We start from the raw sequence: 25,921 nt of genomic DNA, 5'->3' as shown, positions 1-25,921 counted from the left end.
TTGGACCACAGGTTGTGAGAACATAAGGAAGCTAGAACTAGCAGCAATACAAACCAAGAAACTTTGTTAACTTCCAAATATCACATATCTTATGGTATAACGTGATATCAGCTTAATGCCAGCTCATTTCTGAGATTACAGATTGTTTATACTAACCAAACAGCTGTGTATTGTGGCATTTTCATATCCTTACAGTAAGCACATATTAAAAAAAAATCTTGAGTGGAAGCCTGCTGAAAGTAAGCATTTCCTGTGTCAAACTATATTGTGTAGTTCCACAGGATGTGTGTGGTTAAAAATGCCATGTGATCCTCTAAAATTAATACCATCGATATTTATGTCAATAAACCAGTTAGAGTTTTACAGCGTTGTCATAGCACTTGGAACTGTTACCTTAAATTGCCACTTTTTTTACTTTTTAAAAAAGTATATGTTTCTTTTCAAGCAATTAGGTTTTACTATGGCTGTCATGCTTTAAAATGAGAAGTAATTATCACACATATCATTAGTGCACTAATGTATTTACAGAAGCTATCTTTTCATTGTGACTCAATGTGATCATCCTCCTTCCTTCATTTAGTTTAATACTTATTTTGAAATGATTTTGTCTCAGTTTATAAAGCAGAGATATTTGCACATAAAATAGATCTTTCTCTTGAAAATCAACCTGAAATAACACAAATATGACAAGCAACAAGACGAAACTAAATTTGAAGCATAAGGGAATGGGTTATAACAGAAGAAATGAATTGTAACTAAGAACAATGGTTTTCCTACCTTTAAGTCCAGATATCTGAAGAAAGTCCAAAAAGGAGAAGAAGAAAAACCCACGCTTTGCAAAGCCTTATACTGCATGTGAGAATGTTGCAGTTAATGCTCATGAAAGAAAAGCCCAACGGATGTTTAGTCATAGTCTCCTGCACCAAGAAACTCTGTACAGACAGAATTAGATCTTCTGAACTCATAACCTTCTCATCACCGTTTAACTTAATTTGCTGCAATTCACACCTATTTCAGAAACTACAGTTTATAGCAATCCTTGCTCTTAAGTGAAATGTATAGCCTTTGAATTTAAAAAGTAAGGAAGCAAAGAACCTTTATCTGCATTACACATTCTAAAGTGTGTTGGTAGAATGAAGAAGAATGATCAGAGAACTAATCAGCAATTGTTCTACAAAATTCTTTCTCATGTTCCCTTCCTGTGTTTGGGTTTTTTAATGTACACATTTCTTGTTACACTAACAGACTGCCAAATCAATACTAAGAAGTACTTTCAAAATCTGGATTATGTACTACCTTCTTATCTATGAAAAGTCATTTGATTGTCTTTCAGTTCACTTAGGATATGTGAAAGGACCAGGTTGACAGCACAGGGAGTTGCAGGCTTACATTTATCTACCAACAGGTAGGGCACCAGCAGCAGTGTTATAAGCTTTCTCAAGCTTTTCTGTACAAGTCTCCTGCAAAGGAATAATACGTCTTTTAAATGCAGAGGTTCGTTCACCTCGTGTACCACACTGCAGATTGGCTAACTCCAATATTTTATGTCAGTTAGAGCTAAAAAGGTGGTAGAATCTGGACCAAGTAAGACAATCTTAATTTCTAAGGAATCTAATTAATTTCTTCTGAAGATTTCTACATAGGATGAAAGTAGAAACTTTAAAATCATAATACTGAAACAATAGTAAGTTTTATTTCAAAATATTTTGATTAAGCTGAGTATAATTGTTTTCCACAGACTGGTCCACCAATTATGTTATGTGAATGACTCATTATTCAAGAACATTGTACACAGAGTAGAATGCACTCAAGGGAACAAAGTTTCATTCCAGGCTACACTGTTTAATTAAATTTGTGGCTGCAGTTGTAATAAGTCACAACTGGATTCAAATGTGGCTCTGCAGCAATGAGACCATAAACTATACCTTCTCAGAAAAATAAAAAAAATTATGCCCTTTATTACTATCTCTAGATCCACTATCTCTACATCTACAAACATGCTGTGGATGCAGGTAGTGGCAACATCGCAGGGCAATGGAGTGTCCAGGAACTACGCCGCTACAGGAGGAAATAAGGCATTTGTATGAGAAGCAGATATTTAACAACATGCATTATGTTGGTAAACTGTATGCATAGTAGTTTTGCATGGTAGTTTTGAGAACTGTTCCCAGCCCATAGAGTCTGTCCACAAACTGTGTGAACTACCCTGAGTGATAGATGGTGTATAGACATTTGAAGACTGAGTATTCTTTCTAGCATTTTCTGGTTTCCCATGTTACTCAGATGAAGAGTGATATCAAATTCAGCATATGCCATTTAGCATGCAATATCACCTGTATCAGCCGCTGTTTCAGAATTAGTCCGTGTCTTTTTCCCATAAAGAAAATAGGCTCTGTTTGAAAAGATCTAACTTGTCGTATAGAACGAGAAAAATAACATGGTCTGTTGATAGATGACAGTACCATCTTCCACATTTTTGTGAATAATTCAATTTCTTCAAAAGACCATTTGAACTAGTAAGACTCATTCTACAGAAAAAAATGGTAGAGAAGTTTCACTGTCCCAGCATAGCCAGCAGGATGGATGTCATGAGATAGCCCCCACCGTAGCTTCTCATTGCAAAATACACCAGCACAGGGCCAGATATAATTTACATGGGAGTTTAAACTGGCCTTATTGTAAAAATGGTAAAATTAATATTCATAACATAAGATAATCTAATTCTTTAAACAAACAAACACCCTCACAAACTGGTACAGGTACATTTTAATAATTAGTGTGATTAATAATGGGTTTGAGAGACCTTGTTTTCTCCTGTCAGTCCACTAAAGAACTAAGCTACAAAAGAAATAATTAAATCTCGTATTGTTAGTTTCGGTTCCAAGTGCCAGGTGGAAATTAGAAATAGAAAACTTCAAAAGCTATGGTGATTTCTTCTTCTGTTAGCCTCATTTAATAATCAGTTTAGGTCTTTCTGATCTAACCATCTTGCTTCAGAGATGTGCATGTCTCATAGCCATTGAAATAGATAGACTGTCATGGATGTGATTCATCTAAACAGCACTGCGAGTTCTCTTTCTTTGGCTGTATTTGGTGTTCCTTTAATCCAGGGAAACTTCATCATTCTGGAGCGTTTAACTCTCAGCTCATCTAACTCTCATAAATTCAGTGCATTTATGTGTAAGCGCTGTAGATCACCGCGGTCAAGCAAGCCCCGGTAGCTTACCAATTATTAATTAAACAACAATAACAGCTATAATTTCAGTCTAGCACAATCCAACCAAGTCTGCCCTGATCTTGAAACCTTCGAGCCCCATGCTGGGCACCAAAAAGAAAAGTTGTTATATAAGCCCAGGCAGTAGCTAAGCCTGCTAGAGCACTTTGATCATTTCCCCACAGTAGGATGAGGTATAGTCAGAGGACTAAAAATGTATAAACTCATGGTGTTAGGTGAAGGCAGTTTAATAGGCAAGGAAAAAGTTGTATGTGCAAGTAAAGCAAAATAAGGAATTCATTCATTCTTTTCCATTGGCAGGTAAGTGTTCAGCCATCTCCAGGAAAGCATGAGTTCAACACACATATCTGTTACTTGGGAAGAGAAACTCCACTCCATAACTCCGAATGTTCTCCCTTCGTCTTCCTTCCCTATAGCTCTTTTTACTTAGCACAATGCCTTTCAGTATGGCATATCCCTTTGGTAAATTCAGGTCAACTGTCCCAGATGTAACACCTCCTAGAACCTTGTGCACCCCTAGAGGACGTAGGCTCTCCATTCTCCATTTTCCTTTCTTGCATAAACTTAGCGGGGTTTGACAGAAAAGGGGAAGGCATTGCTATTACTTTAGTCCACTAAGAGAAAACAAAAATATAATCACTGAGGTCACCTGAGTCAAAAGGATATAAAAATCACAAACAGTGGGACAGAGATGGTTAGTAAAGCCCTTTTCTTGGTAGAAAGTGAAGATATCACCCTGGTAGCATATACTGGAAGAAAGGCAAAAATCTTTATTATTTCTACATAAGGTAGGGTATCTCTCACATGTATCTAGCATTGTATAATTTGTTGCCAGTATTGGGGTATTGACATTACTAATTATGGTTCCACAGCCTGTTTAACTACAACAGGAGACAGTAGTTCATGGATCTGTTCCCAGTTTTCATCAAAATTTCCTGAAAAGTTAGTGTGAAGATGCAGCTGATCAGACACAAAACTCCAGGTATACTTCCTTTAATTCATCAAAAACATTTTCTTGGCCACAAAACCTCTTTATATCTAATGGAATCCTTATACTGCACATCTCCCACAGGCAATATATTGGATTTCATTCAAGGTCAAAAATGCCAAGGAGAACTTTAAGTGATATTCTGATAATTGAGACAAATCAAAAGTTAGGGTTTGACTGACTTGGTGAAAGTGTAACATTGCGTAGTGTCTCATAGTTTATCTTTACTAATTCATACTCATCTTGTGAGAAGTTTAGCACTTTAATATCTTCCCACGTAATGTTGAAAATGTAAGACTATCTTTTCCTTAGTACAAAAATCAGTCATAAGAAAGAGTAAAATACATGATAAGTGGAATTGTTCTAAAGCAAAATTCATTCATGTGATTTGGAATATGCAATTTTTTATTATACCTATTTTAATGAATAATGCAGCAGATGTTACATTCTAGAGGGCAAACATTTTGGCATCCATTGACACAATATATACTACACTGGTTTATGGCCAAATACTGAGAAGTCCAAATCAACAGCGCTCAACGTTGGTTTCAAATACTTGGCATGTTTCTAGGGCTCGGCTTATCATGAATAAGCGGAGAAAAAAAAATAAAAAACCAAAACCAAGTCTAGATATTTTAAGATACTTAACACAAACTTACCTACTATACATGATTAAATTATAACCTGAGTATGAACCTCCTTAACCAGACTGTAGGAAAACTCAATTCCATTCCTAATACATTTGTTTTTACATACTGTAATAGATTGAATAAATCTGATTTCAAAAGTATGTATCTAGGCTAAAACACCTTGTTTTAGGAAAGGTGAATCTCCCAATATCATAGCTGAACTGTGTAAAGGCAGAGTGCTTCAAACAACATATATGAATGCATTAGAAAGCAGAATTTCCTCTTTAAATATATCATCTGGCTTATTTTTATTGAGGTGGAGAGTGCTAATTCCAAAATCCTTTATTTCCAGCAATATGATTCTGTTTTATCTTTACACTGAGGCACACATAAGTATTTTTAAATCTTTAAAGAGTGAACCCCACAGGAACAATACAATCAAAATTTACATCCATGTCTAGTGTAGAAGACAGCTCTTTAATCCAGAGCAAGCAGGCTACTATATGTACTGTGGAGAAACATGTGGATTTGAAAATTCTATTATGGTTCAGCTGGATTTAGGTACATTTATTTCTGTGATGCAATCAAGATGCAATTATTTTCAAGCATCAAGAACAGGTTCAAAGAGTATTGTTACAAAAATCATAGCAACAATATTAATAAAATAAGAAAAAAGATAGTGCTGTGCTATTTTATTGCTGAGGATTTATATTAAAACGCATTGGATATTTTCCATCATTAATTATATAATTACTATCATTGTCTTACCAGCACAATTTGAGTCACTCAGTCAAGATGCAACTGTTTCATGTGAGACTTTTTTATGATTTATATTATCACTGCACACTCTTTTCTGTCTTCAGAGGCTCCATAATATAATCTGGCATGCAGTACTGAAATCTCAGCCAGCTCTGCAGGCAGAAAACTATGTGAATTTTCCTCCATGACTCCTCTCACAGGATAAAAACAGCCACCAGTACTTAATACTATTACATGATCAGACACGATATAAGGAACTTCTGAGTGCAGATTCTACTAAGGCTACATCTGCATTGCTAAATAGAAACATTATAAAAGTCCCTGACATGAAGTCCAGCTGTGCCTCAAGAGATGGCATCCACAAGAAAACTACTCCCAGAGGGCAAAACAGACACATTCACACTAGCCATCGCTTTTCCTGCTTGTCTCCTGCAGAGTCCTCAAACTGTCTATCAGCAGGGGCTGTATCTTCAGACAACTCTGTCTTCCTTCATGTTGCATCTTCAGGCACTCAATACAACCTTCAGTTCATTCTTACGCTCTTATGCAAACATGACTTCAACAGGTTGCCAAAGAAGCCTTGCCATTCAGCCATTTTAAACTGAAAGGAAAGTCCACTGGAAATAATTATTTCCTAGGCCTACAAGAACACTACATACAGCCTTGGAGAAGATACCAACTATGCTGCCATGTTTCACAAGAAAAAGCTATTTTATTAAGGAGTGCAGTCACATTGTAAGTATACCTCTAGGCCTCAGGACAGCCACTGCAGCTGATGAGTATAACACATTCTAATTCAACTACCTGCACTTGGCATATGGGGCTGCAAAAGGGATGATATGCTGCATCCCTGCTGCTGAGGAAGGGGCTGAAAACAAATCTTAATGCTTAATGATTAAGTAAGATTTGACAAAACTGATTGCATGCATTGGTGTCTAGTAAATTCTCTAAGTACTGCATATAGAAATGAAATCACAGGATATTACAGTGGTGCATGACACAGAACAAAAAATAATATTTCCAATCTGGTATTTTATCATCACCTTTAGAAATATTTCTATACTTGAAAGCCCCAAAAGCAAATTAAAAAAGAATCAATCAAAATATTTTATGTAACTATACAACACTAATAGAAAAGAACCAGCTCCTGATCTGGGCTTTCAGCCTAAAAGCCTTGGTATTCTTTAATATTTCTCTAGATACATATTTTTATAAGTAGCAAAAAATAACAGAGTAACTACTACTTTTGTCTTACATTCACTATTGGTTTTCACCGTTTATATTACACTGAATAAAATAATCACAAGTATCAAATCTAGATACTTCTTAGAAGAAAGAGCTGTTTCTTTATGTGTCTGCTAAATTCAGCTAGGTGGTACTTAGGGAAGAGCAGATGATCAGCAGATTTAGAAATGGGATAACTGGGCAGCTGTCAGCAGATCAGAGCAGAACAGAATATTAGAAAGATTCTGAGCTGCTGAGACAGATATGTCCATAACAAGAGTCAAGGTAGTGGCATTTCCTATTACTTAAAGCCCATGAAAGCCACATTCTCAGTGGCTTACAAAGGGGAAATTGCTATACCGTGGCTACGACCACAAGAAGATAAAGTAATCTGAGTAGACAACCATCCAGCTAAAACACTTAATTCCTCAGGAAAGAAAAGAGGAAAGGAGAGACTTTGTTATGAACACTGTAAGAAACAATATTTGTCAGGAGAACTTGCAGTAGCTGCTTCTCACAAGGAGACAAATCACACAGCTTATTGCTGCCCTTTCAGGCGACTTCGTTGCATACAAGTCCTCATATTTTTATTGTTGTGCTAATGAGTACTGCCTCTTTCTTACAGATGAGTGGATTTATTAAGGGCATGACCTAGAATGTCATTCCAGTAGCCTTTAAATGACTTGTGTCAGAGAAGAAATTTCTATCCTTCTACTACTGTCACCTCCCAAACAGAATGCATCTACTAATTCACAGGTTTTAAATACTCAAGGAGGTAACACTATCCCACATATAAAGAGAATCGTTAAATGCTGTCTAGCCGACCTGAGAAATATTCACTGGTCAGTCTCTGTCATTGTTCATACAAAAAAGAGCATCACTAACTGACAACAGAAATCTATTAGAGTTCAATCAATTTCCTGTAAGTCTCTTTCTACTGTGATCCATGTTCACCTGTTTAAATTTCTTTGCACAACCTGATGCTGCACTGCTGAATACAGACTAAATGTCACAGTTTCATAACCAATACTTTAGTTAATGGTGACCTAAATATTTCACTTCTGGCTCTCTGGAAATAGATTTTTTTTTTCTCCAAAACAAAATGATTGTATTTATTTCTAATCTATCTCTCCAGTTTGTTAAGAAGAGTATCACAAATATTCTTCAGTATGTATAGATTTCCCCTCAGACCCTACTCGACGCTCTTGCCTTTGTTTGACAGGTCTGCCTATTCTTTTTCTGTATTACTTTGCTATTAATCAATATTCTGACTTATGGCTTCTGTCACTGAGAGTGAGTCTACATAGTGCTCAACTTGTGGTTTCTCAGGATTGAAGTACTTGTTAGCATATACTTGCACTTTTTCATTAATTGCTTATTTCATAACAAGCAAAACTCTCTCAGCAAACTTCTTCTGGCACATGGCAGCTGACAATGGATGACTTGCTTAACCTTGGTTGGAGGAGTATGGCCTGAAATCTTCAAGTTCTGAAATATTCAACCACAATATGCAATTTCTGGCACTCCTTCCTGCATGTGAATTTCTTGCCTTCTTTATAGTTACTTCCCATGCCTTGAATATCACTCAGATTAAGTCAGGCCAAAACCTACTGTCATTCTTCTCACAACTGGATTGACCTCTTTCACACAGGACATTCACAGGGGACTCTGACTTCTTCTATTAAAAAATCTTAAAGTAAGAAATATTGTTCAAAACTATCATCAGCAAATCATAGCAAAATCTATATCAAATCTATCATAGCGAACAAGAAGACACGGTAGTTATGGAAATATTATTTATTAGTAGACCTCATGGAATGCCCACTACAAACATCTGTATATTAAACTAATATCGGGGGATTTTTCCCCTGCATTTTCTGGCATCAAGATATACAATCTTTAGACACTGGTTTTCTGCAAGAAATCCCAGTTACATCTCTAATTTAAATGATTCACACCTGTGCAAATACTTATATATTTATGGCCAATAACTGTCTGCCAGGAAGCCTGAAGAGCTAGTATATCTCTGGTTTGTTTTGCTTTGCTTTGTTTCCGATCTTCAAAATACAGAACAGTTCTTTTCATTGTTCAACCTTGTTCTGATTTTGCTAAAGAAGAAATGTAACTTCATTTTACATTGAAGTAAAGCAATGCACAAGAGAACAACACTGCTCCATCCAGTTCACTCCACATATAAAACAATGTCTTTGGAGCCGACCATTACTGCTGAAGAATAACATCTTGCATGTATGAAACCATTAGTATAGTGCTAGTAGTAATCAGATAAAAAATCTTACTGCAAGAGGAACAAAACAGAGAATGTCACTTTGTTACTATAAGTGCTCAGCTTATCCACACTTATAAAGATTTCAGTGAAGAACAATGGGTACAATCACAACTGTGATGAATGGAGCAGAGAGAACTTAGTTGTTTATCAGCCTTTCCACTACAAAATATCAGGATGTTAAATGAAGCATAAAGATATGATTTCTCATGTAGCAGGTAGTAGGGATGTGAAATTTACTGTCTTCAGAAACTTTTTGTGCTAGCAGTTGCCTATGTACATGTTTTCAAATGGGCAGAACCATTTTAGATCATGTTTTAGTAGCAATCTGTTGTTTCTGGCTTACCATTTTCTCCATTCTAAAGATAACACAGTAGCAATGATAGAAAGACTCATGTGACCCATTAAATCTTGCTTAGCACGCACATTATGGGTTTTATTAACACTCTGCCTACAGAAAACTGCTGAAATAATGAGGATAACTGGTGAAATAAACATATGTGGTAAAAGTTTGCATAATGAAGCAAACACCCTACAACACCTACTGCTTCAAAGCAAAACAAGGCCGGAGGATTGCAGTAGAAGTTATAAATCATATATATATGTATTGAACTTTTAGGTTTATATAACATGCCACCAAAATGTTTGGCAAATAGAATGGTTCAGCAAATAGAATGCTTTCTCACAAAAGTAAGGGAATAGAGAAAATTACTGTAGTCAGCATATGGATTTTCTTAACAGAATGGATTGAAAGCGGAAATTTCCTTATACATTTTCTCAGAGACGGAATAAAGTTATTCTTAAGCAAACACATCAGAAAATAAAATGCTGTTGAAACACTTGCATTTCATCTGTTCTGAAGAATAAATAAGACTTTGGTTTCTATGGTTTTACCTAAAAGCAGGTACATATGAACCAACATATGTGGCTGTAATCAACAATATTCAGATAGCTATGCCAAGATAGACAATCTCTCAGTGAGGAAAGATCTTTATTTTAAGTTGGTAATGAAAATGAAAAGAAAGAATACCTCTTTGTAAATTATAACTGGATTGATAATGCAGGGTGATCATGATATCTTAATCTGGAAAAAAAAGGATTTTATAGTTGAATTAGATTTATTAAATCTAGACTAAATTTAGATTTTATTTTTGTTAGCAAAAAAAGAAATACTAGCACCCAATCGAAGTAAGAATTATAGATTTTTTTTCTTAAACCCACTAGCAGTAAAGCCCAGAAGACAAATATGTTCTTAACATATATCTAGAGCAGGCTTATAAGTTGTTGAGCATCAGATAGGCTCAGGATGACGTAGCAATACATCTCTATAATTCAATTGTATCAAAACACTGTGATACAGAAAATCATTTCATCTGGAGCCATGATTACTTCAGTCTTTGCCCTTTATGCACATGTACCATTTATTTCAGTTGAAGAATTGTGTAAAGAGAAGAGGAAAGGAATTGAATGTTGGAAATAAGGTATGTAAAATGCACCAAATTAAATGGTTATTGAATATCACGATTATACTGTTTAACTGACAAAAATTTTACATGTTTAGATTTACATTCCAAAATACGTGCTCCTCAGATGGCATGCTGTACAAGAATGCTGGCCTTGTCAGAGGCAGAGAATGTGTTCTCGTATAAGGAAGTGACCAGGACATCTATTGCAAGGGTACTTAAAAATAATAACATACAATTTATATGGTTGATAAATTTTCTGCTGTATTTGCTGCTTTGTTGCTGGTGCCGTACAGTGACATGAACATACAGGTATTGAACGCTATAGTGGTTTGAGGCCGTTTTACTTCAACTATTACCTGAAAAGCAGAACTGAAGATATGACTAGTTTTGGTCCATTTTTTCAGCTATGAGTTTAGCTGTAGTTAATAGCAGTAATGTATCTGTAGGCCAGTGAGGGAGGATTTCATGAGGAATCACCTAAGAGGTGTGTATGCACAGAAGTTAAAAAAAAAAAAAATAATTCCATAGTTAGGACTTCAGGAATGACAAAATAGAAGCTCAGCAGCAAGGAATTCGGAGGTCAAAGTTATTTCATTTGATGTTTAAATACACCTTATTAGAGTCTAATGTTAGACTTCCAATATCTCACAAACTTAGCCTGCACTTGCCATTTAAAATTTACATGAAGAATTTGTTTAAGAAGACAATCGTATGTAATTCTTTTTTTAATTTTAGTTTCCCTTTAGAATGTGAGTATTCAATATGGACAGGTGTTTCATACATCGCATGGAAGATAATCGGGTGATCAGGCCCAGTCAACACAGATTCATGAAAGGCAGGTCCTACCAAACTAACGTGATCGCCTTCTATAACAAAGTGACCCATCTACTGGATGAGGGAAAGGCTGAGGAAGAAGTCTCTTGGGCTTCAGTAACGCCTTTGACACAGTTTCTCAAACCATTCTGCTCAGGAAACTGTCTGCCTCTGGCCTGGACAGGTGCACACTCTCCTGAGTGGAAAACTAATTGAGTGGCCGGGTCCAAAGAGTTGTGGTAAATGCAGTTAACTCAAGGTGGAGGTCGGTCACAAGTGGTGTCTGCCAGGACTCTGTGCTGGGCCCAGTCCTGTTCAATGTCTTTATCATTGACCTGGATGAAGGCATTGAGTGCATCCTTAGCAGGTTTGCAGATGACACTAAGCTGGGTGGAAGTGTGGATCTGCTGGAGGGTAGGGAGGCTCTCCAAAGGGAACTGAACAGGCTGGACCGCTGGGCTGAGACCAATGGGATGAGGTTTAACAAGGCCAAATGCTGGGTCCTGCACTTGGGACACAACAACCCTGTGCAGTGCTACAGACTAGTGAAAGTGTGGCTAGAAAGCTGCCTGAAAGAGAATGACCTGGGGGTGCTGATTGACAGCCAGCAGTGTGCCCAGCTGGCCAAGAATTTCTGCTACAATGCCATCTTGGCTTCTATCAGAAACAGCGTGGCCAGCAGGTCCAGGGAAGTTATTCTGCCCCTGTACTTGGCACTGGTGACGCCACACCTCAAATACTGTGTTCAATTCTGGACCCTTCGTTCCAAGAATTATATTTAGGCTCTGGAGCATATCCAGAGAAGAGCAACGAAGCCAGCGAAGGGGTTGGAGAAAAATTCTTATAAGGAGTGGCTGAGGGAACTGGGGTTGTTTAGCCTGGAGAAGAGGAGGCTGAGGGGAGACCTTATTGCTCTCTGCAACTACCTGAAAGGAGGTTGTAGAGAGGAGGGAGCTGGTCTCTTCTCCCAAGTGACAGGGGACAGGACAAGGGGGGATGACTTCAAGCTGTGCCATGAGTGGTTCAGACTGGATATCAGAAAAAAATTTCACAGTAAGGGTCATTAGGCAGAGGCTGCCAAGGAGGTGGTTGAGTCACCATCTCTGGAAGTATTTAAAAGACGAGTAGATGACATGCTCAGGGACATGGTTTAGTGGCAGATAGGAATGGTTGGACTCGATGATCCAAGAGGTCTTTTCCAACCGGATGATTCTATGACTCTGTGTGTTCTGTCTTCTTCCTGCCTCATAATGCTATGTGAGAAGGATATACATTTTCAATATCAGTTGGAAAAGCAATATCATTCCTATCCTAAAACCAAGAACAAAGGCCAAGAAAGACTAGATCAACAAACCTATACTTAGTAATGCTCAGTACTGAAATACGAAATTGTTAAGTGTTCTGCCATCATGTTGAATACACAGTTTTACATTATGCATATAAGTTCCCCATACAACAATGATTTTTTAGCATGGCCTGTAGCAATAGGACAAGGAGTAATGGTTTTACACTAAGAGGGTCGATTCAGACTAGATATAAGGAAGAAATTTTTCATAATAGTGGCGAAGCACTGGAACTGGTTGTCCAGAGAAGCTGAAAGTTGCCCCATCCCTGGAAACATTCAAGGTCTAGTCGAAGATGTCCCTGTTCGCTGCAAGGGAGTTGGACTAGATCACATTTAAAGATCCCTTGCAACCCAAGCTATTCTATGAGTTAGAGAATTAAGAATAGACAGCAGACAGAAATCTTGGAGACCTGCCCCAGTCAGGCATACGGATACTCAATGTTCCTCCTCTACAGTAGGTTCTTCTTACTAACAGAAAATCCTTTACCCTGGAAATCTTCAACTGAAATTAAGGGCCTGAACAAGATCAATATAAAAATTTAAAGAACCACCAAGCCCTTGTTTCCTATTCATACTGAGAAGCTACCTGGCATGTGTTCTTGTAAAGGCAGAGAAAACAAACCTAAAACTTCTTAGTAATGTTTCATTTGTATTTTAGACAAATAGCTCATATTTTTGAAGCACCAGAATTTTTCATGACATTCAGTGGAGATTAATTGATGGCATCCAAGATAAGACAAAGCTGATAATGGCCACTTCCTTGCATTAGCACTGTCTAGAGCACATACTTTTCTGTATAAAGTCACATGGTGACAGGCAGGGATAGATTCTACATTAGAAATTACATCACCCCCCCCAAAATTAATAATACATTTACTGATTAATTTTGAATTTGAGCTGTATAAACCACTACTGACCAACACCATTACACTACCTATGCTTATGTCTGAGTGGCAATTTGGTCCTTGGAGTCTTGCTGAATATAACATCTGGGTTTCCTCAGATTAAGTCATCTGGGTTTTCCTCGTAAGTGGACGCGTGCTGGTTCTTTTTAACTATGATCTCGGAGTGCAAAAAAGAAAGCAAAGCAATAATTCAACAAGTCAAGGGAGTTAAATTCCAATCCAAACAGGAACTTTATTAATTGTGCCCGTAAAGCGGCTAGTGATAAAAGAGAAGGAGAGAGAGAGAGTAAGGGAAAGGATGGGGAGGAAAAAAAAGAAGGGAAGGAAAAAGGGGTTATAGCTACCACCACAGGTACCACCTCAGGGGTCCCGGTCCAGAAGGAGTTCCTCTGCTTCTGTCTTCGATCGATGTGATCTCACGGTGGGGAAGATCTTCAAAGATCAGCTGCTCCAGAGCTGACTTTTACGTTAGTCCATGCACCTGATTCCTCCTGGTGACCTGCCTTTGTCCCACCCCAGTCCTGTGGAGATATGCCAAAACTCCACCTGGCAGGCCACACGTGCCAGCAGAGGAGTGTCTGAGGCGTGGTCAGTGTTGGAGGCAGGTATTCTCCCCTTGCGCATGCGCTTCTCCTGGCAGCAGTGGTCATTTTTTGAGTCCCCGATGAAGGCTAGTAGTCATCTTCACCTTGCACTTTAAATGAACTCATCCTTGCGCATGCTGTGTTGGGGTATGGGTCTGTGGTAAGTTCCAGCGTTAATTTTCTTGCTTCGCTTCGTGGATCTTTCACAATAGTAGTTAATAAGGAGTCTTTGGGTCTGTAGCTTGCCTTGCTTCATGGATCTTTTACAATAGTAGAAGTTTTAGGGACAGGTACAAAGCATTTGTCCTGTACTAATCTTGATAGGTACAAGGCATACCAGCTTCAGCTATTACTGCAAGGCCTGTGCCTGTGGTTTAGCACCTGATGAGAAATGTTGAGACAAAAATTGATCCTTTGATCGACCCTCACACTGTGAAAAGTTGAGGTGCAATCATAAGTTAAATGGTATTACAACAAATGGATTTATGAAATAAAAAGCTGTTGGTCAGTTATTTTCCAATCACAAAGCAGGAGTAAGTAGGTAGATTTAAAAACATACAATAACATTATACCAAGGAGTACAACTTATTTTAGCTTTCGCTAGAGTATTTTCGGTTGTACGTAGTCTTTTACATGAAGATTCAAACATGCTAATTATAGGCATTATTTTGACACTGAAGCATAGAAAGGCTAAGTGGCAAAGCACATCAGAAACACAGATTAAAATGGAATAAAAATTTCCTGAATAAATGTCACTTGATATCACTCACTGCTGTCACCTCCGCAACACGCTGAAGTCAAATCACAGTTTTTGAATTAACGTGAATTTCTTCTGTCTAGACTGATCAATGGAGATTAATAAAAAGGAGATAATGTTGTATACCCTCCCACAGGAATTGGATCTTCAGACTGTGTTAAACAGTAGCTGTCTTCTCAAGTCAATAACCTTAGAAGAACTGAGAAATCCAACTCTCTGGCAGACATCAGCTCTGATCCAAGAACCGCAAAGGAAGCTACAGACAGCACCATTTGACCAGAGACAAAATACCCTCTTTGTAGGGCCATACTCATGCCTCAAATCGTATGTTTTCTTCCTGAATCTGACACCAGAAAAGATCACATGACGGAGTGAGAAGAAAATAAAACAGCAGCAGGGCAGGCATTAAAAGAAGAAATGGGAAGAAAATTCATTTTATTCACTCACCCTAGTGACTGCAAGACCTCCAGATGACTTTGCATCATTAGCACAGAAATTCAAAATTCCAGTGTCCAGAAATTAACACATTCATACCTATAAATAAAAATTTCATTTCAGTTAAGACTCTACTGCAATTCCCGAATTTAAATTGGAAGGAGAATCTTTACTGACATCTTCTGTTCCTCTCAACATGTATGTTCCACCAGTTTGGGCACCTTCTATTATCCTTTTCTTAATTACTTGATCACACATTTGGATCTTGGATTTGGCCTTCACTAATGTAAAACTTCTTTACTTTTTTTCCTGCATTCAGATTTCATCTAGGGAGGTTTACCAAAAAGTTAATTTCAAATTACCAAAAAGTTAGGTTCAACTACTTTGAACTTCACCTCAAAGTTTTGTTTTCTCGTATCTCCTAGTTCTAACTAAACTTGCTTCAGCATCTGTGGAATGGGGAAGATCCCCTTAGCCTGAGACAATTAAAATTTTGGTGTAGATAGCTCTTCCATTGATCCACAAAGTCACTTTCATTTATTTATTGTTTTTATAATATTAATCCTTCATATAATAACAAGAGTGACAATGGAATTAGATTTTGTGACTGGAAAATGGTCTTCTGTTTTGAAAATTAATGCCTCAACTTCACCTCAGCATTTGTTTTATATAACTTCACTTACAGTGTGTCGACATTTATCTTGTTATGGGAGAACATTATCCATTCGCAATGTTCAATTCCATTGGCATCAGTTCTCACTTATGACACATAAAATTGACATCAACCAGCCAGACAGCTGAACCATCTTTTATTGTATTTACTGTTGATCATTTCCTTTAAAACAGCAATAAATAAACAGCTATTATAGTTACAGAAGTGCTGCCAGTGTTTCTTGACTGGAACAAGCAATAAGCTTTCCTCCTCCAAAATACTTTAATTTTGGTAAGAAAAAAAATAAGGAAAAACGATGGTTACTAGTGAGTCAATATCTATCAAAAACGTGAGAGTGTTCACAAGAATCTTCATAAAATGCAAGATGGAGACATTTCTAGTAAAATCAATACACAGAAAACAATCTGCCTTCAAAGAGAAAAGAATCTGCCTTAGCATTTCCTGTGACAGTGACTTCTTTGGTTAGCATTATTACTCTTAACCTGCTCAATACCTTCCACCCAATTCATAGTTTTGTGTAACTCTTAACCATAAAGAAAATAGTTTCAGGATGCAAAGCTCAGATGTTAATTCTTTCTCATTTGTCGAATTGTTAGAAGCTTTAGGTGTCAGGAACTATTTATAACATTAACTTAATATCTGGAATTGTGATGAAATGTCCCCACTCTGAAAACAAAAATATGTTGCCCGACATAATTATAGATAATATAGCTAGCTACATAACTGTCCAAAATGAAAAATGTTTCCTTTGTAATAGCTGGTAGGCTATGAGACAGAAATAGGAATCTTTGTGGCCTTCTGCTGTCCTCTCTCTCTTGGCTTTCTTGAACTGGGGAGCTTAGACTTCAGATGGAGTCTCATTAGGGCAGAGTAGAGGAGGAGGATATCTGCCCTCAGCCTGCTCGCCACATTCTTGTTAATGCACCACAAGATACTATCGGTCTTCTTGGCTGTGAGGTCACATTGCAGTCAGCCTACTTTGGCTGCAGTGGCTACCAGCCACTGTTGCTTTTAAAGCGGGACTTTTTTTTTTTTTTTTTTTCCATTATCTGTTTTCTTTTTTAATTAAAAAAAGACAGAAATTTTCTTCCTCAGGAGATAAGAAGAGGAATTTCTATACACCCCAGAAAAAAGTGTATGGTTATCAGAGAATGCCAGAGGGTTTGGCATATTTGTAGCGTTCCTAATATTTCAAGCAGTACCCTGCTGAACATACATGATATTACGCATCCTGTTCTGAAAAGGCTTTTATTCTTATGTCAGAAGCCTAATACAAGACTGTAGATTTCAGTCTGAATTTTGGTGCTTTAAAGTTGAGAGTTGCATTACTCAGTCTTGCAAATGTTGTGTCTTCAAAGTTTCTACATTTACTGGCATTACAGTTAAAAACACTTATAGAAAGTACAAACAACAGCATAAAAGTATACACTCTCCAGAGTTTGTCAGGCAAACAGGTAAAACATCCTAGGTAACTGAAGCAGGATGGAACTTTATATGATTTTGACATTTCAGGTGGGAAACAGAACTTATTTAAGTCTCAGAAAAATGTACTAACAAATCAGTATTTTTATGGAGTTAGTCCCCTTGTCACTATTTGGAAAGCTTTTCAAAGCAAGCTACCAATCACTGAGGCTGTATGGTGCACACAATTTGATAACAGTCTAAAAAGTAAGAGCTAAAAACAAAACCCAACACAGCTGAATAACTATCTGCAAAGTATGGCATTTTTGAAGCATAATGGTCTCTAGGTGAAACCAAGGTATTTTTATTCATAAGAGACAATTTTGTTCTGGCAGAATTATTTGCCATTGAATTCAGTTTTGTTACACTGAAATGCTACTGCTATGAATTGTTAATACACTCTGGCATCTGTTTGTTTATTGAGCTTTCTTCTGAACTGCCTAATCACATAGCTAAAACTATCGAAGATATCTGAAGTACATACAACATACAAACACTTTTAAAATAACAGAGAACTCACTCCCTGCTGCTTGACATCTTAGCTTATGTAGGTATTTGAACCTGAGTAAAATGAGTGTAAAGTATACAGGAAGCACTGTCAACATGTTCTGCTCATACTTGGAGATTTAGACCCAAATTTTCAATATTTCAGTGAGATTTTATGACATTATTCTGGACATTGAAAAGTTTTCAAAGCTTATGAATTACTACAAATTATGAAGCACTGGACGGGCTGCCCAGGGAAGTAGTCGAGTCACCATCTCAAATGTATTCAAGAGACAGGTGGATGCAGTGCCTCGGGATATGGTTTAGTGGTGGACTTGACAGTGCTAGGTTAACATTTGGACCTTAAAGATCTTTTCTAACCAAAATAATGCTGTGATTATATGAATTTTCCTTTGTATCATTAGCCAATCTTTCATTCATGCTTGCTGTTTCATCTTTCTCACATCATATTATTTTGCCATAATCATTGCCATGAATAAGTCTGTAATGAACAAAAAAACCCAAACAGACATAGCAAACCAACGTCTGGTAACAGAGCTGCCAGATGGCAGGTGTTTTGCTTTTTAAATAGGCTGTGCAGGTGTATGGTTCAATATTTGGGCATGGCTAAAGTTTATACAGCAATGTAAGGTCTGGAAAAACTGACAGCTGAGAGTCAGATTTGCTCAGACTCTTGGGGTACCTGCAATATATATGTTAATAAAAGCAACTGCAAGACTCCCTTACAGATCAGTGGTCAGGTCAAACATCCCCTCTTTTTCATATCCCTGTCCAATGAGGCTTATGTATAATCCTTCTATAGAGAAGCTCATATGAACTTCAGCTGCAAAAAGAAGACAACTTACCACTGGAGAGACAGACCATGCAAAACCTGGAGAAGACTGCAGCCAAGGTGATAGCCAGAGATCGTGGTGACTATCGCAACATAATCCTAGCATCCTTCAGAATTCACTCTTGGTACATTTGGGAGAATGAGGCAATACTCATAGCTCTGTTTACCTGGCTGCCCACAGAAGTTTGAGGAGAACAGCTAGGAGAGCAAGCATTCATGCTGAAGTTTCTTAAGCTGTAGTGGACATTTCTTGTTACACACACCAAATGTTTTGGTGTTTGAGGTTGATTTAAATCATTTGTTAAATGCATCAAAGTTCCCTGAGCAGGGGTCTGAGAAATCCAAAAAGACAAACCAAGGACATGATTCAACACCTGGCTGCTCAACCAAGAGATCCCACACTGCCAGGAGTTCATTTATCTCTGTGTCAAGGGCACAACTAAGTCTATAAGCACTGATTAAATTATTCAGGCATTATGTTCGAACTATTGAAGGAATCAAGGTATGTGTTTTTATAGTATCTGACCTTTTTGCTCTTATTCTACCCACAGAATATTGCACAGTTCTTGTTCAGGTGCTTTCTGGTTTTCTCTGTATTCTTCCAAATACACAGCTCTCGTTTTCTAAGAGGCTGATCTCTGGCATCCCTTAGAGTCTGCCTCTTCTCTGTCCACCACAATGCAAAAAAACCAATGGCTTTTTTTATGTGCTTACAGAGTGAAAAATCAAACACAATGAGATTTCAGAGACTGAGTGCTTGTTTTACCTGGAGAAGGAGTCTTGGAAAGAACTAAAATGCTTTCTTCACACTCTCTGAATTGGTGCAAGAAAAGAAGTGCACAGTTACTTCTGTGACAGGAATAAGCCTGTTGTGGTGCATGAAGCAGCTGTTCTTAGCAAATAATCTAGTAGTTTGTGCACATTACAGGAAGGTCCAATGTTACACTTAAAAATGGTTTGAAAACACCCTTAATAAGGACGGCACAGAGTGGGCAGAAAAACCTTCCACAGTTGTTATGGTGGCTTTTTAACAACACCAAAGAAAGGTTTAGTGAAAGAGTAAACAATCTCTTTCATTGACTTTTTAAGTTAAAGTTTTTGTCTATTTCAAGGCACTCACTACAATGCAACCATTGTAATGCAAACACTGGTGCAGAATGGGGTTTGCAGATGTGACTTCATCCTAGAAAAATTCTCCATAAACTTTGTCAGGGTCTCCCTACAAACTGGCAGCAGATGTAAACTGTTGATCTGCATGAAAGCTGCAATGTTCAACATCATCAGCTTACAATTATTAACTCATTTTTGCATCTTTGCTAATAAGTCACAGTCTGAATGAAATTGTCTATAGGTTGACTTTTTTATTTAGGTAGAAGGTGACTAATTGAACTCTTCTCCCCCTAAACTTAATAACAAGACCTTGATTTGCCTTGGTTTCAGTAGGATTCTGGGCCACAAGTGCTGTTTTTATTGCATTTATTTTATTCATTTTTTTAACTTAATAAACAAGAAACAGAAGCCACACATTTATCAACCCTATTAGCCCATAGAAATTTTATCTATGAAAATGGATAAAACAAAAGGGTTTCCAGTGCTGTATTTTGCAATAGACTGACATGTGGCAGTGAACAACCTTTCTAAAGTTCAGACACTGTATTAAAAAAAAATTATAAAGGGCATCATTAGAGTTAAGGAGGGAAAACGTAGTTCAGCACTTCAGGTATTGAACTGCATGAGTGGCATTAAGAAGTAAAAGGCTCAAATTAGTACTGTTGAATGTTCCTAAATATCTATTCAGGAGCCTTGAAAAGTGATTTGTGTTTAGATACAAATTTGTCATTTTATCTATTTGTGTTTAGATAAAAAAATGTCACAATTTGTAAACACTTGAATAAGCTCACTGTTCTGTCTCTAGTTTCTCGAAATTCTTTTTCCAAAGAATTTTGTCCAAGTAAAATTATGCACCTTGAATGTTCTCCTTGTTAGTCTGATTGCACCTCTTTTAGCATTTCTCTGTACATTTTTTCATGCTGTGATCATGTATAATTTATTGAAAGCATTCTCACAATTTACAATCCAACAAAGTAAACAGCAAGGCAACTTCCCTAAAAGCTTATATTTTTAATTAGCTCACAGAAACTGTATGAATACTCTATATAGTCCAATAAATCACTTAGAGCATGATACTAGTGAATATGCTAGCATTATAGTATACATAAAATTATTCACCTGTTGTCATCATTACAAGAAAAGGAAAGTCCATGTGTTACAAGTATGGTAAGTCCTACAGATGCTGGTGAACTTTGAAGAGATATTTATCAAAGTAATAGAAGTGAATAATGTTTATCCTTCTTCTTCTACTTACAAATAATGTCTTAAACAAAGTTATATTTTCCTCTCTGTCTTAAGTCTTAGCAGAAAGAAAAATATGGTGATATTGTCGTGATGAACATGTGTTTATCATTTGTTGTACCTTCAGAGGCAAATGGGAGGGTGTAAATATATTTTAAGCTAGCATTTTCCACTAGTTTCCTGCAGTCTAAGTCATGTTTAAAATAAAACAAAACACAACCAGAGACTAGAAATCTCAATAACCCAAACAGCTCATCTTTGAGGCCAGGTTGCATTTATCATGGTAACAGAGATATTATTGTGTGGGATTTCATCAACAGTCAGCCTATTGTCTGTGCACAGATGAACAGATAAATCTGTACTAGCTGAAAGACAACGAGTGATTTATGATTTTGTCAGAATGGTATGGAACCACGCAAAATGGCCTTATTAAAAGTCTGCAATTTTTCATAAGGGCTTGCTTGCCTTAATAAATATGATAATAAGTTTTATTTCACTCAGAATTAATGTAGTTTGAAATTGAAACAAGTTTCACTTCCTGCCTCCAGGAAGTTTGTTAACATTGTTAGTGTAACATCTAAGCCTACAGAAATAAAATAAGCTGAAAATGCAAAATAAGACAAATATTCCTTCATTTGCACAATTAATATGTTTGAGGAGGTCAAAATCAATTACATTTAGAAAATGTTGCTTTGATACAGGACCAAGCTATTTATTATCCAACATCACTAGTTTATTATCCAACATCAGTAGTCACTATCATCACTGTAGCTAAAGAAATCTGAGTGTCAAAACAGTTAAGAGGTAAGTTTCTTAAATACATACATTTTGACAAATTTCCCTTTTCTCTAATTGTCACCTACCAATACCGTAGCTGGAAAGATACTCTCTGAGGTATATGAGGACACTATACTAAAAACATATATCAGATGATAATACTATAAAGACAGACATCTTCTCACTCAAGAGAGAAATACATCTTATCATAATATTGCAGGCTTCCACCTGGACAGGATTTCAGGCTGATCTTGTAAATCTACATGTAACATGAGATACTTATACACCATTTTAGAACAGTGTACACTTCCAGAAAAACGTGTTTTCTAAAGAAAAGAATAAATACTTTTCTCCTGATTCATAATGCCACACTTCTGCTTAAAGAAATAAAAAACAGGGATGCTTTTTTCAAATTGTTCTTTAATTAACCCCTAGTCTTCTCAATATTGCTGTTGCAACTTTTTTCAGAACATAAACTAAGCCTTACACATTGGAAGAAAAATCTCTTCTTGTGCTATACCGAAGTTACTGTGATGTCCACCTTGGCTTTAAAGAACAGTCAGGAAATCCTTTCTTTTGTCCACAGGTAGGCTGGTTCGAACACGAAGAAAACGGACATAGCAGAGTGTTTCCAAGTCAAGGATTTCTGTTTATTCTGTTTCACTTCTCTGCCTAATATTTCTTCCAAACATTAATTGCAAGAGATCTATGGAAAAAATAAGAGCAAAAATATAGGACATCCACACCAGAAAAAAACACAGCAGCATCCAAACCCAGAAACAAGGGCAAGTTGGAAGAGAAGTTTAGTTTCATTTATGAGATTAAACTCATACACACACTCTGGAATTTAAAAACAGAGTAATAATATGATAAGTTTTGAAATAAATTATGTAGTATATCTTCAAGTGATAGCTTCCATATCGGATGTAAGTTTATGTTTATATTGCAGAAAGATCTGATTTTAAGTAAAGCAGTAGTATCAAGCACAGTTCTGCTAACATTTTTCTGTAGAACACTAAAAGTACCCCAAATGTTATTAAAAACTGAAGCTTGACACTCACAGTGCAGGTATGTATTCAGTACTTACTTATTTACTTTAGCAGATACTCTGCTGACATTTCAACTGTCTGACTTGTCACCTATTTTTCACAAGTGAAAAATAAACATACAATAATCACCCTTGCTATTGAATCAAAACTTAATTTATGATGATAAGACATCAAAGAAACAGATGAGAATGAAATAATCCATAGCAAAGCAGGGGGTATAATGCCAGTTCATGCTGGCCTGCAGGCTTGCATGTTGGACGCATATGCTCTTGCCTACGGTACTAAAATGAGAACTGCAATGAAACAATTCCAGACAGAGCAGAATTGAAAGTCAGAGAGATTGTATCCACTTAAAGATTAATTCAGTGGGAAAAAACCTTCATTCCTTAGGAGAAAACACTTTAAAATAAAGAAGTTGGGTAGTATTCAGGCTCTATGGTAACTGGGATTCCAGAATCTGAGGACTGAAATATCATTGAAAGGCTTAGTGGAGGTAAACTTTAAAAACATGAGAGTAAACGTTAAACATTAGATTGCCATAAATTTCAACACTTTAAACTATATCCAAAGCTAATTGTTGGCTGAAAAAATCTTATTTATTTCAATATTTCTTATGGTAGGCCTTTGCTTGCTGTGCCAAGGTACTGTATAAAACCTTCAGATACTGAATGACTGTGCAAGATAAATTTGTGTTCTGAGTCGACTTCTGGATGGCAACAGAAGGTCAAAGAGAAAAGCTATTCCAGGCAGATAGAGATTTTCTTGTTTGCAAAAAGCAATCGTCAAACCGAAAGGCCTCCACTGACAGATATATCTTCTGTCTCTGTATCCTTAGACATCAAGGAGAGTTTCTCTGTAGACTCATATAAACTTAAGAGCAATATTCAACTCATTTTCAGCATACATAGATAATACTAGGGACAAAACACGGAATCAATAAAATCTCAAAAGTATTGTCCAGAAAAACATGCAGATCAGGCAACAGGATCTTTGTTCAACAGGATCAACAGAATCTACTCCCTTCTCTGTTCTAGAAACCTGTTTTGCATGCAAGGTGAGATGAAAATCAGTAGAGAGCAGAGCTGCAGTCTTCATTGACATACTTAATGAAAAACATTCAGACGTCAGAATAAACTTTCAAGTTATTTATTTTTGTATGAAGACTTTGGGGTCGGGAGACAGGAAGGTATTTTCTTTTTCTTTTTTTTTTAATGTATTAAAACATTTATTTATTTATTCATTGCATAATTGTATTATATATAATAATTTAATATGACTTTTTAGACTATAGCTATTTATTTTAAACATCTTCTCTATAAAACAGTGTTGCGCTTGATTAAGTAATATGTGGACTGTGAATGTGGTATTGAAAACTACTATGTGTTACTTGCTATTCACACCAAACCCTTTCTGAGGGGGATACTTATTTTCTCTGGCATGATTGTCTAATGCAAAAACAGAGGACTGAAGGAGACTTCCAAGGTCGTCAGTTTAAGTCCTTTGACGTAACAATATATATTTCAGTATAATTGGTATCTTCTAACAAAAGTCTTTCCTCTTGTACTTCTTGTACTTCTTTCACTCCAAAAAATCACTTCAGAATCTCATTCTCCTGAGGGTTACAGAGGTCCCAGTTTCAAATTATTCATAGTTTACTTATCCTTCCCACTGCATTTATAAACATCTGTTATATCCCATTTTAGCTTCTGTTTTTCTAGCCTAAATAAACTGTCCTCTTTTACTTTCCAGTAGGCTTTCTCTCCCTTCATCAACTGAGACTGAACTCATCTTTCTTGAATATAGTATTTAAAACTATGTCTCCTTAGTGCTTTTGAGAATGTCTTGGATACGTCCAAGTCTTTGCTAGAAATATCTTATCTAAGACAGCTTAGTACTGCATTTGCCATTTTCTTACCAGTGTTTCTATCACTCTGCATTTGATTAATGTAACTGCACTTTCTTCTCTGACATTTTTAACTGATGAGCTTCCGGCTCCTGGAATAATTTTTTATTAGTCACAAAGAATGGAACTTTGCATTTGGTACAGCTTAATTTAATCTTTTTTCTACCAATCTGCTGTCCATAGGCTCCTTCAGGTCTTTCCATATCCTCCCAGTCCTCCACAGAATTCAAAGTGTTTCTTTCTTGATATCTTAAAGATTTACTAGGACACTCCCACTTGAAATTTGTAAAAACAGAAAATTAAACTAGTCTCATGACCAGCTTCTTAATAACACAAATAACACTAGCTCAAACTTGCTTCCTACAATGTCTCTACCTACTCTGCAGTTCTTCTACAATTCTTCTTTACTTTCACTGTGTTTATTAACAAATTTCCTAAGTGATCTCAAAGTAAATACATTCCTAATAGACAGGCTAGATTAATCCCATCTTCTTAATCTAAAATACAGATTACCAAAGGATTACACAATCTATCTACGAAGAGCAGAGCAGGTATATTATCTTATTTTAATTTATCTGTGCTTATTTAATTAGAATTTCCTTCCAGTTTTGTGTTCGGTTCAGACAAATGAGACTACAGTTACCAGCAAAGCAGGAAAAGAATGCCAGCTTTTTCTTGATTTCAGTAATAGTTAGAGACCTTTTTTTTCATTCATTTTAGGATGGACAGACCAGAATCTGAAATTAACCCACTTTTTTAAGTTGAAGTCATAGAGTCATAGAATCATAGAATCACTAGGTTGGAAAAGATCTCTCAGATCATTGACTCCAACCATGCCTATCTGCCACTAAACCATGTCCCTGAGCACCTCCTCTACCCATCTTTTGAATACTTCCAGGGATGGTGACTCAGCCACCTTCCTGGGCAGCTGTTCCAGTGCCTG

Source organism: Cuculus canorus, chromosome Z, assembly GCF_017976375.1.
Source record: "Cuculus canorus isolate bCucCan1 chromosome Z, bCucCan1.pri, whole genome shotgun sequence".
In the NCBI taxonomy this organism is placed as follows: Eukaryota; Metazoa; Chordata; class Aves; order Cuculiformes; family Cuculidae; genus Cuculus; species Cuculus canorus.
The sequence above is the reverse complement of the archived record's forward strand: the minus strand, read 5'-3'. Positions refer to the sequence as shown.